Below are 20,308 nucleotides of genomic sequence, written 5' to 3'. Positions count from 1 at the left end.
GCTGCTGTCAAAAACGATGGGATCCTGGAGATGATGTTTGCAAGAGCAACATTTACGTGGTGCTTGAAGTGTGGACTTTCCGATGGCGCTCATGAACTTTAACATGTGGACCAGGACACGCAGACATTTGCGAAAGTGTGAGACTCGATAACCACCATTCCACCGGCACAACAACGACGCTCCCGTCCACAGCGCGCAGTTTCGCACAGCGGAATGCGTAAAGCGAGAGGAGAATATGCCCGAGTATTAGCCATCGCCCCATTGTTCTTTTTATAGCCGCGCGTGAAACCGTTTCATATTTCGGCGTCTACCGTCCGCCGTACTTCGGCCGCCTGCAGCGCCGGCACGTTTGGATGCCTGGATCAAGTGTCGCCGGTACAGCTCTGCCAGCCGTCTAGCCCACGCGCATTCTTCCCGGCACCGTTTGTGTGTGTGTGTGTGTGTGTGTGTGTGTGTGTGTGTGTGTGTGTGTGTGTGTGTGTGTGTGTGTGTGTGTGTGTGTGTGTGTGTGTGTGTGTGTGTGTGTGTGTGTGTGTGTGTGTGTGTGTGTGTGTGTGTGTGTGTGTGTGTGTGTGTGTGTGTGTGTGTGTGTGTGTGTGTGTGTGTGTGTGTGTGTGTGTGTGTGTGTGTGTGTGTGTGTGTGTGTGTGTGTGTGTGTGTGTGTGTGTGTGTGTGTGTGTGTGTGTGTGTGTGTGTGTGTGTGTGTGTGTGTGTGTGTGTGTGTGTGTGTGTGTGTGTGTGTGTGTGTGTGTGTGTGTGTGTGTGTGTGTGTGTGTGTGTGTGTGTGTGTGTGTGTGTGTGTGTGTGTGTGTGTGTGTGTGTGTGTGTGTGTGTGTGTGTGTGTGTGTGTGTGTGTGTGTGTGTGTGTGTGTGTGTGTGTGTGTGTGTGTGTGTGTGTGTGTGTGTGTGTGTGTGTGTGTGTTTCGCTTACAGGGTGTTGATGCTTGGACCATACGTAGAGATAATGGAATAAAAGTTGATTGCAGGCAACTACATGCGAGGTGGAAATGTATTGATTTCGTGTCGTTGTGCATTTCTGTTGCACTGGTGGAAAGCCCAATGTTAAGATGAACAAAACAACAGCAGTAGACGCAAAAACCTTGTGCTATGCAACGTGAATACAAATTATTTTCAATTTTCTTAAAAAATGTCTTGCTTCTAAAATGACGCCATCCACACTTGAGCGTTTGTCCGTGACTGACTGCAGGTCGTTCCCACAAAGGGTCCCAGTTCACTATACTGCAGGCTTTTCCTGGAAGAGCTAAGTGTCGCTCTGACTTTTTTCGTCACCGCATTACGCTGTCAGGAGCCTGCATGGGGCAAGAAAACTCAAATTCTGTAATATTTTTTCTTTAGCTTGAAGTGCGCACAAAAACATAGACTTCAAAAAAAAAAAATAAAAATAAAATGAACGCCATTAAATGATCGAAAGTAATATATCTCGTTAATTTCGGAATAAGTTTTAATGCATGACTGGCAAGAACAACCAAAGCATGAATTTCTGAAAATATTGGTAATGCTCGTTCAAAGTTGCTCCACTAATTTTCACGAATGCTACATTTATGTTGCATAAATAATAGATTTATGTTGTTTAAATGTTTATGGAAGCATATACCAATATTTATACGTAACGTTGCTAAAATATTAGAAAAAAAAGGACATTAACATCAAAATAACGTTCGACTGAAACAAAAATATAACATTTCTCTAATGTTTCTGTGCTACCTGGGCTGTCCTAACTTAATTTTGTGGCAGAAGAATCGAAAGTACCGTTAAAGAAGCAATAAGCATCGTTAAAAAGGAAAGAAAACTAGCATTCAAGTCGGGATTTGAAGCAGGACGTTTTGATTTGAGGCGTCCTAGTGCCTGCCCTCTTCTTCAATACCAGCTTCATTCATTCTTATTCTTCCCCAATATTCGTTCCATCGTTCTCGGTCGCTCAATTCTCCGCAGCTTTCCTTCCTTCTTTTTTTTTTTTTTTGCCTTTTGAGCCAGTCCAGCTTGGAGCTTTCTAGGGTGGCCTTTGTGAAGCTCTACCACACGTGGAAGGAGGGGTGTTCGCCACAAATGTTTTTGCATTCTTCTACATTTTTACCGTGGCAACAAAAAATCTCCATAAAGAACCGAGATCCCCAATGGGGGAACGCAAACAAGCAGGCCCTGGCTATACCGGCATACACTGCGTAAAGGTGGGTAGAGGGGCGCTCATTGTTTGTTGTCGGCGCTTACACGGAGTAGCTCGAGGTGCAACAGATTGTTAAGACAAACGTCAATAGGCAGCTGCCATTGATGCGCTGAGAGCGCTGTTTGTCAGGTTCGCATTACCCCTAAAGATCGTTTCCGATAATGGAAGTACCTTCGCGTGGACTTCTTGAGACAAAACGGCAGCACAGTACATCCGCCCCCTACAATCCTGCAACGAACAGTCTGGCGGAAATACGTGATGGAGCTAAAACGCTTAATTGCACTTGAAAGAACGAGCTGGGTCGTTACAGTTACGCGCCGCACCACCTTTCTGTTAAAGCACAACAAGACACATGCCTGCGCAGCTCATGCTCTCACGTAACCTAGTGAATACGCATATCGCTGCATTTCGTCTGGAGAAGCCCCGGACAACGACCTTTGAGCTGCAGTGAAGCGCAAAGGGCACGCCAGTTACACGTAGGGTAAGCTTTGGCGCAGCTGTAGTATAGTTGGGCTCGTTGGGAACAGGTCCTAATTCTGTCACCGTGTTTCTGTAGATGGAAGAGTTTCTCTTCGAAAACGCCTCGTAACGCGGCTTGTGAGTCGGGATATCGCAGCCGAAATCGTAATGCGCGAACTGCACCCATTTACCATTTATAATTTATTCGTCCTCTCGAACTAAAACAAAAAACAAAAAAGGAGTGGGAGCCCGGACCTGCAAAAGCTGTGCCAGGCTTGAAACCAATTAAAAATAAATAAAAGGGAGCAATAGCTCGAGAAAAAAAAAAGAAACAAGTTTTTTTAAAACGCGAAATACGGTATAAAAAATAAAAAAGAGGTCCGTGTCGCAAGGTGGTCCATACTGGCTTAAAGAAAAATAAGAAGAAAAAAATCAGAAGGTAGCATCCAGACATGCAAACGAAACAAAAACAAGAACCAGAACCGGAAAAGAAGGGAACAACAGCAAACAAATAGACATACAAAAATGGCAAAGAACATTGGAGAGAGAGGCAGACATATAAAACTCAAAACTTAAGAAAAAAGGGAGACTGAAGTAAAACAGTAAACAGGACACTCCCCAACAATAGAAATAAAAATTCAGGTAGGCAGTATAAAATTGCAATGTCCTACGGCATTGTAATCGTTGGCCCACAAATCCACAAAGAGAGAGAGAGAAAAAAAAAACTAAATTAAGGAGCAGAAGAATAAAAAAAATTGAGAATGTGCTGACACCAAAGACAAGAGGCCCAGACGGCCATAGACGTCCGACGGTCGACCGACGGACGTCCTTTTTCGGACCTTCGGACATCCGACGGAAGTCCGGTTATGTTCGATATACGTACAGCGGACGTCCGTCGGACTATCGTTCGTGGATCCGGATCGCGTCCCACGGACGTCCGACGGGCAGCCGGAGGCGGACATTCGGACGTTTCCCGGAACATGCTTGCAGGGCCCGCTATTGGTGTAAAAACTTGCCAATAACATTCGTGTAAAGCTCAGAGGGCTATGGAACGAAAAATGGTAGGAGTAACATTAAGAGATAGAAAGCGTGCAGAGTGGGTCAGAGAAATAACTCAAGTTACCGACATTCTAGTGGAAATTAAGAAGAAGAAATGGACATGGGCAGGTCATGTAGGGCGAAGAGACGATAACCGATGGTCGCTGAGGGTAACAAACTGGATTCCAAGGGAAGGAAAGCGTAGCAGGGGGCGGCAGAAAGTTAGGTGGGCGGATGAGATTAAGAAGTTCGCAGGGGTCAAGTGGATGCAGCTAGCACAGAACCGGGTTAAGTGGAGAAATATGGGAGAGGCCTTCGCCCTGCAGTGGGTATAATCAGGCTGATGATGATGATGATGAAAGCTCAGCAAGCATGTGCGATGGAAATTTCAGTCACATACTAGTGCTCAATGCCTTAGTCGTGAGAGTAAAGCAGACAATAGAATATGCAACAGGTTCAAGTTTCCTGTTGTCTGCTTTACTTTCACACACAAAGCACTGAACAGTAGTGTGCAATTAAAACTTCCATCAAAGAGGCACATATGCTAGCTGAGCTTTACACAAATGCGCCATTCCTGAAAACATGCTAAGTGCATAGGCATACCAGCATGCGAGGTTGTAAAAAAAGCATTTTTTTTGCTATATTGCAAAAACTGCATGCATAAATAGTCTACACTAAAAAAATATCGATGTTAAGGAGTGGCATGGTAAAATGCAGGCCAACTGGAGTATTAAGAATCTGCTTGAATAAATTTTTTTTAATTATCCTTGGCCGCGACAGCTCTTCTCTTGGGGAGGTGGTGGAGGAAAAGGTATTTATTGAAACCTAATATTTCGGAATTAGCGAGGAGATGATCGAGTTCTCTGTGGGCGCCCTCCGCAGGCCGGGATTCCAGGAGCAGTTACTATCCTGTGCATTTGCTCGATCAGCTGTTGCTGGTCTTCCAGGCCTAAGATGGAAAGAGCAGGCTGGGCTCCTCCTGCAATAGAAGGGAAAATGAAATTCAAGTTATCTGTGCTGAACTTTGATTACACATCTCCAAGGGCAACTGCCAGTTTCTCTCAATTGCTTTTTCCAGGTGGCACTGTACGCATGCATCTCCATTCAGAACTGTCACATACTATATAGAAAGGTCATATAACTGCAGCAAAACCCATGCAGAATAACAAGAACCTGGCATTCAGTATTTTAATGTTTTTATGTCGTCTTTTTGAACATGCCACTCTGACCAAACATGGCATGTTATGCTTGCTGCTATGCGCCCTCAGCAATGCCCAAGACATGGAGTGTACATGCAGAGAAACTAAGCATAAAGGATGCTGTATATGAACATAAAGCACAGCCAGAGCATTGCAGTATTACACAGGTATGCATTGGCGGCAGAAACCTGCATTTTGAGCGGTTTAACAGGCAGATTTCTAAAGTCACTGTTCCTGCTCTGAAAAGAAGTGATCAATAATAACATCATTTAAAATTGTTACCATTTTGTTCTGTAAACTGCACATTTCGCTGGTTTCCATGTGCCCTCTACCGAAGACATTCCCTGGGCGTGTCGGGGGTATATCGACATCAACATCTAGGCTACAAGCGTCTAGAAAGCGTCTCCTTAGAGCAGCTGCGATGAAGTAACTTATCTGATAACATGCAAGCTGCTGCAGCAGAATAAAGATAGACATTTGACATGTGGCTAAAGCCCAATGTGGAAGCATAGCCCGCCGCAGTAATTGCGCAGTGTTCATGCTTCTACAAGAGTTAAAAGTAAAGTTAAAAGTAAAGTTATTTGTTTACTCACAGCGCTATATGTGACATTACAATAGCAAGGCTTATAGTCACACAAAACACAAAAAGCTGACAACCACAAGCTCCTGATGTATTACCGGCAGCATGCAGCATGGATGTTAGTTACTGAAATATGGCTGCACAATTCTGGCAACCAGCTGTGCATGTATGTCATGGATTTCTCAACTATGCACAACAAATTACAAAAAAAATAATGGTATTTATAAATGCAGCCAGCTGTTCACAAGAAACACTGTAGCTTATTTATGGGGAAGGTAGTGGGCGCCAAAGAAACTGCCCCTGTAAAGGCGCCTAATTTGCCCCTATGTAATATCGGGGACAAGTGTGTGGACTACACAAGCTGCAATCAAAGCACATAACTTTCACATCGACCAGGAAACTCGGACCATACTTGTCGATGTGAAAGTTGAACGTTAGTTCTTTCATGTGTGCAAGAGAAATAAGGTCACAATTCGTTTACATCGCGATTCTAGTCCAAAATCTACACATACTGTCCAGAGACTTTCACCCCCACAGTATAAGCCACCACTTGGGTAAGAGATTAGTAAAAGAAGTGTATAAAAGACATTAGTGCTGTTGGACAGCCATAGCTATAAAAAATGGTATTGACATTGGAGTACTGCCTTAAGGCGGGGCCTAGGGCATTACAAAAGCAAGAGTTAGTGTCCGCTGGTCCTCATTTGAACGAACAAAAAGAGGGGGGGGGGGGAAGAAATCTACCTCAACTACATGTTTTGAGTGACACCAAGCCGCAGTTAGTATTAAAGATATCACACAGTTTTGTGGACGATTTGGGAGCGCTTTGCTGCTTTCTTACAGGATTGGACAAAAGAGCTCACCATCTTCAGAAAGGCACGTTATATAGAAATGAAAATAGTGAATTTACTGCATCTGGCCACAACAACTTGCACACGGAGAGGAAGATGAACTGAAAATTTTATACATGAATGTACGTATTTACAACAGGTGAAACAATGACCATGATCTATGCCGAAGAGGAAAGAGATCAAAATTTAGCTCAGAACGAGTTCTCCAGGCCGCGGGGCCGTTTCATTAACTTCGGGACTCCGCCCACATTTCTCATCCCCAATGACAACGAACTCACACATGACTGGCTAACAAACATTTTGGCATGTCTTTCCACTTTCATAAGTTCTTCACCCTCTCCCTAATACAAGCAATGCAAAAGGGACAACAAATTCGTTTCACAACAAACAGAATTTAGAGAATGGACCTCGAAATGATTGGCTCAGTAGGTCACATGCCAAACTCTCTCCCCTAGGAAAAAAAAAAAAATTAGAACCCATCAAAACGGTGTCCCACATGCGCAACCATTGCCCAAAGCTTGCATCCTTGGCGGCTCCTTTTACAGGGCAATTATTGCAATTATTGGCGTCCGAGTCAGCACCATTGCGGACCACATCAGAAGAGCCAATCCACATCCTCCCGCTCCGCATCATACTGTCACTGTTACACACTTGACCTTTTTCAACGCCGCCATCTCCCACCATTGTTGACATCCAGGGTTGGAATCCTCAACGAGACCCCACTCAGCGCGCCTGCACTGAATAATTGTCACTTTTATGGGCTCCCCAACAAGGAAGCGGGCCTTACACCCTTCAACCTGACAGTGTTTTTTCTTTGAACGATAAGCAGTTCTTCCAAAAGAGGTGCTCGTTTCAAAGCTGTGCTGCCTCCGGGTGATGGGTCCAGTCAGCGTACTAAGGACCCCTTAGTACGCTTAGTACTAAGGACCCCTTAGTTGTATACTGTTCGTAAAGCTCCTTAAATAAAAATGAGCCCCCTACATGACACAGCAACGAGAACAAACTGCCTGTCCCCGCGTCTTCGAGTGCGACAGCAAAGTCCTCGGAAGAGGGGACTTCTTTCCCTCTCTGCCTACGTTTCTGTTAAGCACTGTAGCTGCTGTAGCTGCCTCTCTGTGCGCGTCTCTCCGCCTCCTGTCCGAGGGCAAGTGGGAGACGGCCGCAGCTGGGCATTGAACAGGTGACCCAAAAAGAGCAGACTAATAATGATGCCTAGCATACCTACCGATCCCTTACAGAAATCATTAAAGAAATGAAAGCAACACACCAGATAACGCTACAATGTTTCTAAGTGCAAAGTCGACAACTCCAAGTCATATAAATATATGTACATCTCCGCACATTAACTAGACAGAAACAGTGCAGAGTAAACTAATAATTCAGTGTCTAGCAACACTATTAAAAGGGGATAAAGGCCACGGGGGGCTGCGATTATTAGTACCGTTTTGCCTTTAAACTACAATAACATACTTGTTGCAAGCTTATAATCAAAGATTCACACCTGTCCCACCCACAGCAATGGAACACACATCTGACTCAAGTCTGCAGAGAAAGAGCAAGCTAGACTATTGCAGACGCACCCTTGGTTATTTTTCTGGCATTTCTGAGGGTGAAGAATCTGACTTGTCAGTAGCATGTATATGAATAAGAATCCTATGACAGTAAATGCATCAGATTTTCTGGAGTGGCTTTTCTTTGCTGACCACATATGATGTGAGCTATAATTTATCCAACTTGGCCTAGGTTTATTCTATGAATAACAAAGCTATAGCAGGTACACAGTCGTCCACTCAGGCTGAACATGCGAGTGCGTGGCATGCACTTTTTGAGATGCCACTGCATCCATCACAGCTGCACACCGTAGCGAAGAGGCAGACAGCGTGAAGTACCAGCCTCTAGTCCCTCTACCACCACTGGGGTCCCAAACTAGGGACCCCTTGTTTTTGTCAGGACAGGCCCCCTCAGGGTCAGCTAGTGAGTAACCTCCTGTATTTGTATCTGATAAAATGTTTTCCACCACCACCCACAATACGCAGCTGCGCATCATAGCAGATGTGAAGCAACAGTTCCTGGTCCTTCTATGCATAAGCCACTTTGCCTTGATGCATGCCTGCGCACCATAGTAAAGAGGCAGACGACATGACGCAGCAGCTCATGGTACCTTTACACATGAGCCCCCCCCCTGTACTTCAATACGCACCATAGCAAATATACAGACTACGCCACACAGCAGCTCCTGGTCCCTCTATGCATAAGCCATTTTGCCTCAATACGCACCTGCGTACCTGAGCGAAGAGGCAGACGTGAAGCTGCAGCTCCTGGGCCCTCCATGCACAAGCCACTTAGCACCAATGCACGGCTGTGCACTGTAGTAAAGAGGCGAAGAACGTTAAGCAGCAGCTCCTGGTCCCTCTACACATCAGCCATTTTGCCTCGATGTGCATCTGCACACCGTAACAAACAGCCAGATGTGACAAAGAAGCTCCTGGTTTCTCTACACATAAACCACTTTGCCTCAATGCACGTCTGCACACCGGAGCAAAGAGGCAGATGACGTGAAGCTGGAGCGGCTAGTCCCTCTACGCACAAGCCACTTAGCCTTGATGCATGGCTGTGACGGATGCATTGCTATTTTGCAAACTGCATGCCACACATTCCCATTCAAGCTAAGAGTGGACGACTGTGTAAACGTAAAATACTGGTTATTTACTTCAACGGACAATGACAAAAAGTAACATGGTGGACAATGTAAAAAGAATTTGCTGCATAAAGTTTGTTGAAACCAGTTCTACATCCTACATGTAAACAAGGGATGTCCTGTGTGTTTAAAATCATCACGCTCAAACAACTTCAACACTGACAATCATGATTCAATATTAATAATATAGATAATGATACAATACTCACTTTTAGCCATACCAAAGAAATGAGAATGCAAAGGGATGTTGCTGTTTTTCCCCCGTGGATGACAGTTTTCCATGTTCAAAGTGCTGCTTCCTGTTGGCTTACGAAATCGGCTACAGCAAATGGCATCTGAAAAATTTTTGGAAGCCTCATGCTAGTCTTCAACGAGAAAAGCATTGCCATACAGAAGCAGAACACAAATACTTTTACAACACACTAAAAGCACCAACTGCGGTGCTGTTTTTAGGATGACTAGGTAGAGGTTTTGCTGTAGCAAGCCAAATGTTAGCCTTCAATAAGGAAAGCATTCCCATACAGAAACAGAACACAAAAACTTTTACAACACATTAAAAGCATCAATTGCACAAATGCTTGTAAGATGACCAGGTACAGGTTTCTGCTATAGCCCACATCATGTGGCCAGCAGTTATCAGAAGCCTTGTATGTGAGCATGATGCCATAGATTCAATTTATGGCTATTACTGTATTAACAAGCATGGGTTTAAAGCTACTTCAATATGATAATCTAAGAACATGGTAAGAGCTTTCAGTGCGAGACAAGCTCAGTATCATGCACTATAAGGTGCTGCATGGCTCTAGTGTAGCTTTGGCATTATCTCGCTGTCAATAATGCAGTGAAGTTCTGAGGAGCCTTTGAATATCTGTAAGGACAAAGCAACAACAATTTTGTTTTCATCTCACTTTTGCTCAGCTCGGTTTTTTTTTTTTTTTTTTTTTTTTTTTTTTTTGAGCCCGCGGCTTGCTGGCCTCCCAGTACGCCTGTTTTGCATAAAAGAAGGCGTTGCAGGCACCAGAGCTCACAGCCCAACTGTATCGCGGCGGCGGTATGTCAAATTCGTGCCAGAACAGCGCAGAACAACGGGTCAAGAAAAAGACAAGTGCTGACTTTTTTTTTTCTCTCATCTCCTTGTCCGGTTGTTCTGCGCGGTTCGGTCCCACATGCATAACCAACATGCGCAAGGTGCTGTCCTGGTTTGTCAAAGCTGAAGGAGAGTACTAAACCTTTAGTTATTTAGTAGCTACAGCCGTTCCTTCTAGAAACTGTAGTTGCCGTAAAGCTCGAGAGAGAAAGATCAGCGGCTGTCCATTAAAAAAAAAAAAAAAAAAAAAAAAAAAAAGAAAAGAAAGAAAAAGAGAGAGAAAAAAAAAAGAAACTCGCGACGTTTTCACAAGTGTAGGTATGTCGCACGATAGGCTCGAGGAGTGCAAAAGTTTTCTCGTATAGTTTTTACAACTCAGCACGTTGCGCATGGTTAACAAATTAACTCCTTTAAAGCTCGGGCAGGCACTCCTTTATCAGAGACAGAGAAGTAGCGCGGCTTACTGGCGCAACGTCCAGTAATGCCGAGAAAGATGGCCCTCAGACTTGAGGCTGCACTTTAGTTAGTCGGCGCGGAGCCATCCTGTCAGTCTCGCCTAAAACACTCGACCGTTCGGCTGCCCAAAAGCTCACCACTATCGGTGCATCGAAAAGTTCCACTAAAGAAACAAAAGTTCGCTGAAATACTTACTTTGGAATCGGCGGGTGAACAAAGTGTGCCAGCCGCACCAAGCCACAGCAAAAACAATGCTAGCAGTGCATTACAGCCGTAGGTATTTGTAACTGCGCAGAAAATGCAGAACACGGAAACGTGAAGCCATCTTCCATGCTCAACTTGTCAGGTGGATTGGATTGGCTCATTTCAGATTTTTTTGAGGATAGGTTCGGTTTCGTTCTTTTTGAGCTTGCCGCTTGCTGCGTCTGTTCAGCCACTGATTAAAATTTCACCGAAGCATCATGATAGAAAAATGTTTAATGGTCATTTAACTTTAAATCAAAAATTTTTGATGGAAGAATTCAACGATGAAACATGCGGAAAATAAAAAAAAAACTGTTTAATGGAAACGCTTTCTATCGCATCGATTCGCTCTGGCATCATATAATGCAGACTTGACGGCATTACTGATTTATACGCAGTTCAGACGAGCACGACGGCTACAAACTATATCATAGCTGTGTAAAAGCAAATCCAGTGGCGGACGTACGGCGGCTGTCCGCTGGGCGAACGGATTCGACCATCCGCTTTCGTACGTACGCCGGAATTCCGGCGGACGTCCGAAATCGGCCGCCGAGTTCGGCTGTCCGTCGGACGTCAGTGGCCGTCTGGGGGGAGTGGATGAGAAAGAATTTTAAAACCTAGAAAAAACAAGAGAAAAAAACAATTAAATCTAGTCTGATGCGAAAGACGTCCGTCACTAAACCAGATTATATTAAGCGCAAAATGCTCGGTAAGACAAACGATAGAGTGAAACACACACATACACACACAAAAATATAACTACTGCGCCGCTATACCGGACTCGTCTGACAACCACGGCAGAAAAGGCAAAAAGTATCATGTCACAGAGGAATAAACAGAACATAATAATTCCACCCATTTCATAGCAGTATGCACGCTGCCCATGAGGACCTGGCTCTGCAGGCAAGAGTGACTTCAGTCACGGGCACATCCAGAAAAACTGAAAGGCATATGCCTAAAGCACTCTGCTCAACACAGGAGCACGGAGCCCTCCCCTGTGCAGACTTGGTAGAGGGTCTGCAGGACCCTCCGACGAGGCCCTCACCCCCACCCCCGTCAGGCTCAAGCACAGGATCAGCAGGTCATCCGCTAGTGCTCGTAAAAACAATTAAAGATGGAGAATTGGCGGCATCGAAGGGCACGCCACGACGAAATACAAATGGACACGTAAGCATGATCCAATAGGCATAAGTGACCAGCGCACTACACCCATAGGCGCCTCCATGCAAGCAAGTGGGAGTGTCCGAATCAGACAGGCTGAAAGGAAGAGCATTACTCCTCCTCTGTACAGAGCGTATAGTTGGGGGTCCGCAGGACACTCCGAGGAGTCCCTCATCCCCAGACTCAAGTACAAGATCTAGCGGACATGGTGTTTGTAAAGCCAAGGATGGACTGTTAGCAGCAGCAGCGTGCACGCCACAGCAGGAAACAGGTAAAAAATGTACCCAAGTATTAAGACGACCAGAAAAAAAAAAGAGAAAGAAAGGATACCTGAGAAGAAAAACAATGGACTCACGGAAAATATTAGAGAGAAAAGGAAACCAACTCTAAATAATTACGTACATAATTGAACGCATGTTTCGAAAAAAAGATTATAGAATGGATTAGGGCAGAAATAAAGTAAAAAAAAAACATAAGTAACCTTTCCGAGGAGATATGTAGAAAAATAAAACCTGCGGCCTATAATTTAAAGAATGCGAAATATCAAGCATATAGTTCACATAGAAGAATGTCAGCAGCAATAGTCAGGGATAGTGCTGCTTATGCATTGAACCATTTGAATTAAAATTGCACAAGCGAGAGGATTCCTAAGAAGCGTCGGGTATTGAGACGTAATATCCGATGAGCAAAAAGACTTTAGGCAAGAAACAAAATGAGCAGTAAGGGAACAGTCTTGGAAGTAGTGACGGACATCCTTGCACATCTTGCCACAGACAGGAACAAAGTGAAGAGGAGAATAGACATACTTTTTTAAAATAAAAAGAAAATCTGCCATGCCAAGTAATTAGAGTTGTAATCGCATTACGGGGTGGACAAATTCGGTATCCAATTATTTCCGTGCCGCCATTATCTTCGCGCCATTATGTGCTCCACAAAACAAGGGAAGAACAATGTAAGCGTGAACGGACATAACGTCTTGAAAGAATATAAGGATGTAAACGGTTGTACTGATCTGCACTACCAGCTGCTTGGTCGGCCAACTCATTGCCATAAATGCCAGAGTGGCCCCGGAGTGCACCCAGAGTAAAGAAAGCGAGGAATGCGTTAGAGCGCAGCTCTTTTGGCGCCCGATCCTGCGTTTCGTGTCGTCGTCACGGTTGGCATCGCCGTCGGTCTGATGATGATGATAACTTTATTTTCCACCAGATTAGGAGGCCCCCAATTCCCTCCCCCGGCACGCAGGCCTAAGGGACGGTAGCAGAGACCTCCGCGATCAGAAGCAGGCAAAGAGGTCTTGGCTCTTCGCGGCTTCTTCCGCCAGGCGAATGGCTTGTAGCTGTGGAGCAGGGACCTCGCTCCGCAGCTGGGCTTCCCAGGCTTCTCTACAATTTATATTTGTTTTAGCCCCTGGGGAGCTAGTACATTCCCAGATTATATGGTCGAGGGTCCCTCTCTCCCCACAGTGCTTGCATTTATCGTTTCTCCTATCTTCCATTTAGACATAATATGCCCAGACCGGGTTTACAAAGTTTCCAGCTTGCAGGCGCCGCCATGCGACTTTCTCCCTATTGTTTAGACTTTCATCCGGTGGTGGCACCAGTCTCCTGCTTAACCTGTAATTTTGAATAATCTCCGTATAATTTTGCAGAAGCTCGTCCATGCTCCGGCAATCGGGCGGCTCCACAGTTACCCGGAAGTAGAGAACTCGGGCTAACTCGTGGGCCGCTTCGTTGCCAGGAACGGACGTGTGTGCAGGGGTCCAAATTAGGGGAATTTTCCTGTTTAGTCGTCTACTGGCCAGAATCCTTGCCGCTTCCGGCGAGACCCTACCCTTTCCAAAATTTCATATAGCCGTTTTGCTATCGCTGATTATGAAATTGACTTGTGTTCCGACGCAAGCGAGCGCTATTGCAACTTCTTCAGCCGTTTCGGCGTTGCGGCTTCTAATGGTGGCGGCTGATACCGGGGCACCTCGGCCGTCGACCACCGAAGCGACTGCCGCCCCCATTTTGCCACTTGCCGCATCCACGTACGCAACCGACTTGCGGTCCATCGAATCGAAGCGTCTGATTAGTGCTTCTGCTCTCTTCTCCCTCCTCTCTGTGTTGAATATGGGATGCATGTTACGAGGGAGGGGGGGGGGAAATGATTAGATTTTGTCGGCAGTCCTGTGGGATACTTGATTTTTCTCGTAGTCCCCTATCTGTCCGCAGGCCTACCATTTCGAGTATAGTTCTGCCCGTGGTCGTTCGACTTAATCTTTCCAGCTGCGAAACTCTGACAGCCTCCGCTATTTCGTCCCAGCTATTGTGCACTCCCATAGAAAGGAGCTTCTCTATGGATGTGGTAATTGGTAAGCCCAGGGCCCTCTTTATGCACCGTTGAATGAGAGAGTCTTACCTCTTCTTCTCCTCCGACCTGATATTTAAGAACGGCGTGGCATAGCTCACGCGACTTATTACGTAGGCTTGGATGAGTTTAAGCAAGCTTTTTTCCTTCAGGTCTCGTCCTTTCAACGCGATTCTTCTAAATATTCCAATGGCTTGTGTGGCGAATCCCTCTAGCTTTCTGATTGTTCCATCATTATATCCATTTTCCTGAATGAATAGTCCTAAGATTCTGATTTGACCTACCTTTGGAACTGGTTTTCCTTCTACTTTAATGTCAAATTCCCAGTTGCGCTTGCATCGGAGTGAATTTGGGTTATAGACAAATAATTCTGATTTTTGCGGCGAGCATGATAGACCCCTAGTGGCAGCGTAGTCTACGATAGTGTCCGCCGCCGCTTGCAGGCGCTCCTCAATGCTCGCATCACTACCCTGGTTAACCCAGAGATTGATGTCATCCGCATAAATACTGAAATTTAGCCCCTTTTTGCTCCTCAGAGCTTCTGGGAGGCCCCTCATCGCCACGTTGAAAAGGAACGGGGAGAGAACCGAGCCCTGCGGCGTCCTCCTGCTCCCTAACTTCACTCTGGGGGACTGAATGTCTTGAAACTTTATGCAGGCAGTTCTGTTTGACAAGAAGTCGCTGATGTACTCACATGTTCGTCGTTCACATACTCCGATTTCTTGGACAGACCGTGGAGGATCGCTCCGTGTTTAACTTTGTCAAAAGCCTTTGTCAAGTTCAGGCCGAGAATCACTTTGGCGTCTCTAGAACGCGAGTCGATTATGTCGTATTTGAGTCGGAGCATCACGTCCTGCGTGCTCAAACCCGGTCGAAAGCCGACCATCTCGTGCGGCCAGAGGTTGTGTTTCTCCATAAAGCGCGTCAGTCGTGTCTGGACTACATGCTCCGTCAATCTTCCCATGCATGAGGTTAGAGAAATAGGTCTTAGATTTTCTAGTTTCGGGGGTTTGCCCGGTTTTGGGATTAGAATTACGTTTGCCGACTTCCACTGCCGAAGCAGGTGCCCTTTAGTCCAAATTTCTTGTATACTCAGTAAGAGCGCTGATGGAGTCATCATCCAGGTTTTTATAAGTTTTGTTAGTTATCCCGTCAGGACCCGGGGCCGATTTTGTTTTTAGACCCAATATTTCTGCCCTGACCTCCGCCTCGTGATGGGTGCGTCCAGTTTCTCGTTGGGAGCTCCGTCATACTCTGGGAGGGGGGCACTATTAGTATCGCCAATGTACATGTTGGCTAGTGCATCCATAAATTCCGCGTCTGTACCCTTAAACGCGCGCCTGGCTTTTGATAATCTAATTCCTGACTGGGATTTTGAGTTGGTCGGATCTAATAGGTGTCTCAGCAGACCCCACGTCCTGGAAAGGCTCGTGCCCCCTTCCATCTCGTCGCATCTGCTGCACCAATTCTTTTCGCATAATGTAACCGCATAATTTTCAATTTCTTTATTATGTCTAGCTATCCTCCTTCCAAGATTACGGTTCCACTTTTGCTTCTTTAATCTGCGCTCCATACCATGTTTTGCCTCCCACATGTGAAGCAGTTTGCTATCAGCTATCTCCGGGGCATCGTCCCCTTCAAGATTCTTTGTTGCCTCTCCAACGTGACGCATGAGGGTCTTCGTCCATTTTTCTATGTTTGTAATCTTCCTTTCGACAGCCTTCTCTCGCTTTTCTCTAAATAGCTCCCATTGCGTAACCCTCGGTTGACACACACGGCACGTCTGTACCCCTTTTTCAAGGATCGAGGCCAAAATTTTGCTCCGAATATTGCCAGTTCAGATCTTTCACATTTTTGGAGAAGGTAGTCAGGGGAAGTGTCTACGCAGACGCTGTTACCCACCCTGAAGGGAAAACTAGGGTCCGTGTGCAAGGTGAGTCCCAGCTCGTGCGCGTCTTCCCATAACTGCCTGCCTTTAGGATCTTGTTTAGCGTAACCCCATTCCGGGTGCGCAGCATTGAAGTCACCGACTATTAGCAAGGGGTTACTCCCGGCTGTGATTATCGCTTTGCGAAAAAGGGCCCTGAATCTCACCTTTCTCTGCTGTGGCGTGCTATATAAATTTAAGAGGAACAGGCTTGGTTCCTCTTTTCATCCCGTAAGAATTTCCAATAGCACTGCTTCAATTTCTTTCGAATTGATTTCGTGCATGATTACAGCAATGTTCCTCTTAACCAATGTTGTGACGGGAGATTTCTCACCTCTGTCACTTGAAAAATATTGGTATCCCGAGAGTTTTGCTGCTCTACCCGTCTCTTGCAGGGCTATAGCTAGTGGTTTCTCACATAATAGCGTCAAATACTGTGGCACTAACGCAAGCTTGCGTTGGAAGCCGCGACAGTTCCACTGCCAGATTAAAGACTCACTTGGTGCGCCTCTGGCCATTATGGAGCTGATCAAATTTTTACTCAGCTTTTTGCTGCCATTCTCCGATGGCAACTAATTCTGCCCTTTGAAGTTGTGCTTCACCCGTAAGGGTTTGGATCTGGTTTTGAATTTGGTTTATTGCTCCCATAATTTGGGTCATGAAAGATTCAAATTTAGATTCAATTTTGGCTTCTAATCTTCTTTCTAGTGCCACCAATGGATCAGCGTCTTCCCCTTTGCGTTTCATTGGGGGCGGTCTAGCCGATTCTACTATCATCTTTTCCTCCTCCGGTGCCGCAGGCTGCGTGGAAGTCGCAGCCTTAGGGGTCAGGGCAGTTGGTTTCGATACCAATTTCGGTGGCGCTCTATGGGGGGAGAGGGACCCAGTATGCGCTTGCCCTTTTGGTCTATGCAACTCTTGAGTGAGCTTATTAATGATATCTTTAAGCTCCCCAACTTCTTTCCTTAATTTATAGATCTCCTCGTCCTATCATTTGCCTGAGAAGCCCCACTCTCAAAGCTTACATTTTTACGGTCCCTGCTCAGGCTCCGCTTCTTAGTCCACGGGTTCGGTCCCTGGAACTCGATCTCCAGCTGCGTCTGGATCCAGAACGCCCCCTGGATATGGAACTCGACCGGCCGCGCCGCTGTCGCCCTTCGGTAGTTTCCTCCAGCCTCGGGAGGAGTCGTTTCTGGCGCGAAAGTCCTCGTTTACACGCTTGACCTTGGAACGACCTCGGTGATTTTGCTCGACGATCGCTTCGACTTGCTGTTGCTGCTGCTTCTGAAGTTGCTGCTGCTGTTGCTGTTGCTTGTTGACCTTGCGTTCCCACTTCCCCTTCTTTACCTCGTATGGAACGCGGTAGAGCTCTCGGCATTTTTTGTTACCAAGCGGGTGTCCTTTCCCGCACAGTTGACACTTGCACTCACAGAAATGGTCTTGTGGTGGTTGTTCCATGCCACAGCCACGGCATTTCACATTTTCGGGGTCCGGGCAGACGTCTTCGCGGTGTCCGAGCCTGCCGCAGGCGTTGCAAACTTCAAACTTCTTGCGGTAGAGAACGCAGCGTTGCGCCACGGGCGTGAGTCTCACCCACCGCGGCACCTCTTTGTCTTCAAACAGTATTAAAACTGTCCTCGAGTTTCCTCCCAGTCTTCGCACACCCAGGACCGGAGGATTCCCGTAGACTTGCAGCCTTTTCAAAATAGCTTCGTCCGAGAAGGACAAAGGGACTTCATGTATGACTCCTTTCCCGCAGTCCTCTGGCATAGCGATGTACGTAGTCAGTTGGATTTTTTCCCCTTCAAATGCGAGGAAATTCAAATCGGCGTACGTTCTCTTCCTTTCCGCGCCTACCGTGGCGACAAGAATGGAATGTTGCTTCACATTCAAAAGAGATGACATCTTCCACGGCTGCGTCTGGGGTCACGCCAGCCGCCCTAACTATTAAGTCGGCCAAATACGTACTTCCGTATTTCATCAGACGTACGAGACCGCCGCGCGGCCTCATGACTATTTTCTCGGCGCCGTCCGGAATGCGGGCAAATTGCCTTTCAACCGACTTTGCCGCCATCTTCCTGCCTGCGAGCTTCTTGGCGGCTCGCTGGCGTTCCATATTGCGTGCCTCGTCGTTCACTAGGGCAGCCGCTTTCCCTTTCTTCTTACTAACGTACCATTGTGCCGGCACGTTCAATTCTTCTGGATCTATCTCCGTACCTTGTACGGTCTCTCTCATGGTTACGGCAGTCTCCGAGCGGAGCTTCCGCCGCCGGTGGCTTCTCACCGCTAGGCCTAATCTCAGGCTTAGCTCACTACGTGGCTCGTCGAACACATCAAAGTCCCAAAAATTGTCACGAGACGAGGAAGACCCGCCTTAGAAGAATTGATATCCTCGGCGTCCGTTCGTCGAATATCCAAAATCCGTCGAATCCAACTTGTGCTCGAGCGGCCGTAGTTGATGGAGACCATCGAACGCACCTCCGCTCTGCTCAAAGTCGGCGGAATGAATGAATGAAAACTTTAATTCCACCGAAAAGGAGCCCCTCATCTCCCGCTCCCGGCACGCAGGCCGGGGAGCGGGTCAGGAGGGCCCCGCAGGTTGAGGTCAGGTGAGGTTACAAGCACTCTTCACGGCCTCAGCCGCCAGGCGGGTCGCGTGCCGCTGAACGGTGGGATCTCCGCTCCGCAGCCAAACCTCCCAGGCTTCTCTACTATCAATGTTAATGCCGGCGCCTGGGGAATCGGCGCATTGCCATATTATATGATCTAGCGTGCCTTTTTGTCCGCAATTTTTACATTTAGAATCTTCTTCCTCCCCGGTCTGTGTTAAGAAAACCCAGACAGGGCAGATGTAGTTATCGGCTTGTAATCGCCTCCAGATGCGTGCTTCATTGTTAGTGAGAGACCGATCTGGGGGAGGGTATACTTTTCGATCTAATTTGTAAGATTCTGTGATCTAATTGTATGTGATAGCGCAATCTTTAATTCCCTTGCATTCGGGCTTTTCTACCGCTGCCCGGTAGAGATCTCGGGCCAGCAGATGCGCAGCTTCGTTGCCAGGGACAGGCTCGTGTGCTGGTATCCATATGATGGATATGGTTCTAGTAATGGGATTTGTGAGAAGAATCTTTTTGGCCTCCTCTGAGATCCGTCCTTTTGCAAAATTCCAGACAGCCGTTTTGCTGTCGCTGATTATAGTTTTGGCCTGTGTACCAGTGCATGCGAGCGCTATTGCGACCTCTTCAGCTGTAGTAATGTCACGGGTGCGTGTTGAGGCCGCAATTTTAGGTGCACCTTCTCCATTTACTACTGCCGAGACAGCTGCTCCGTGTCGTCCGCATGATGCGTCCACATAAGCAACTTCATCGACTGCTTTGCGTTTCATTCTTTTAGCGATGGCTTTGGCTCTGTGTTCTCTGCGTTCTTTGTTGTAGTCTGGGTGCATGTTTCGATGTAAAGGTGGTACCAGTATGTGTTCCCTTATGTTAGGTGGGATAGATGTTTTCGTCTGTGGGCCTCTGTCTGATTGGAGTCCGACCCAGTCTAGGATGGCTCTGCCTGTCTCCGTCTGACTTAGTCTTTCCAGTTGAGAGATTCTGACAGCTTCAGTGAGCTCTTGCCATGTATTATGAATCCCCATTTTCTCCAGCTTCTCTGTTGATGTGGAGACAGGGAGGCCTAGTGCGCGTTTGACGCATTTTCGAATTATGACGTCGATTTTTTCACGTTCTGTCTTTTTGAGATTGAGAAAAGGTATGACATAACATATGCGACTGATGATGTAGGCCTGCGTCATTTTGAGTAGACTACGTTCCTTGAGACCGTGTCCTCTAAGCGCTACTCTTCTGAATATGCCCGTAACTTGGGCTGCGTTGTTCTCCAATTTTTTGATGGTGTTTGTGTTCTGCCCTCTTGCTTGGAGGATCATTCCTAGGATTCTAATTTCTTCTACTTGTGGAACCGGGTAGTTTTCAACATTTATCTTTATGTCTGCTTTATTTTTCTTATATTTGGGGTTGTAGATGAATAGTTCTGACTTTTGCGGCGAGCAGGATAGACCGCGTTCCACAGCGTACTC

General features: G+C 46.6%; 1 long non-coding RNA gene across 5 annotated transcripts; it reads right to left on the bottom strand.

The window, feature by feature from the left end:
* Positions 1 to 4,135: 4,135 nt before the first annotated feature.
* On the bottom strand, positions 4,136 to 10,883 carry LOC146191990 (uncharacterized). Of its 5 annotated transcripts, none has more exons than XR_014706741.1 (4): positions 10,746 to 10,883; positions 9,217 to 9,342; positions 8,595 to 8,753; positions 4,136 to 4,661 (listed from the first exon to the last, which is right to left on the bottom strand). It is a non-coding gene; the product is annotated as an uncharacterized LOC146191990 (long non-coding RNA). The 5 variants fall into 5 exon arrangements; XR_014706740.1 differs by having other exon boundaries at positions 4,325 to 4,661; positions 8,595 to 8,675; XR_014706743.1 differs by having other exon boundaries at positions 4,356 to 4,661; positions 8,587 to 8,753.
* Positions 10,884 to 20,308: the final 9,425 nt, after the last annotated feature.

Source organism: Amblyomma maculatum, chromosome 4 (genome assembly GCF_055883805.1).
Source record: "Amblyomma maculatum isolate TAMU_Amacu chromosome 4, ASM5588380v1, whole genome shotgun sequence".
NCBI lineage: Eukaryota > Metazoa > Arthropoda > Arachnida > Ixodida > Ixodidae > Amblyomma > Amblyomma maculatum.
Note: the sequence above shows the minus strand (reverse complement) of the source record. Positions and strands in the feature narration are given on the sequence as shown.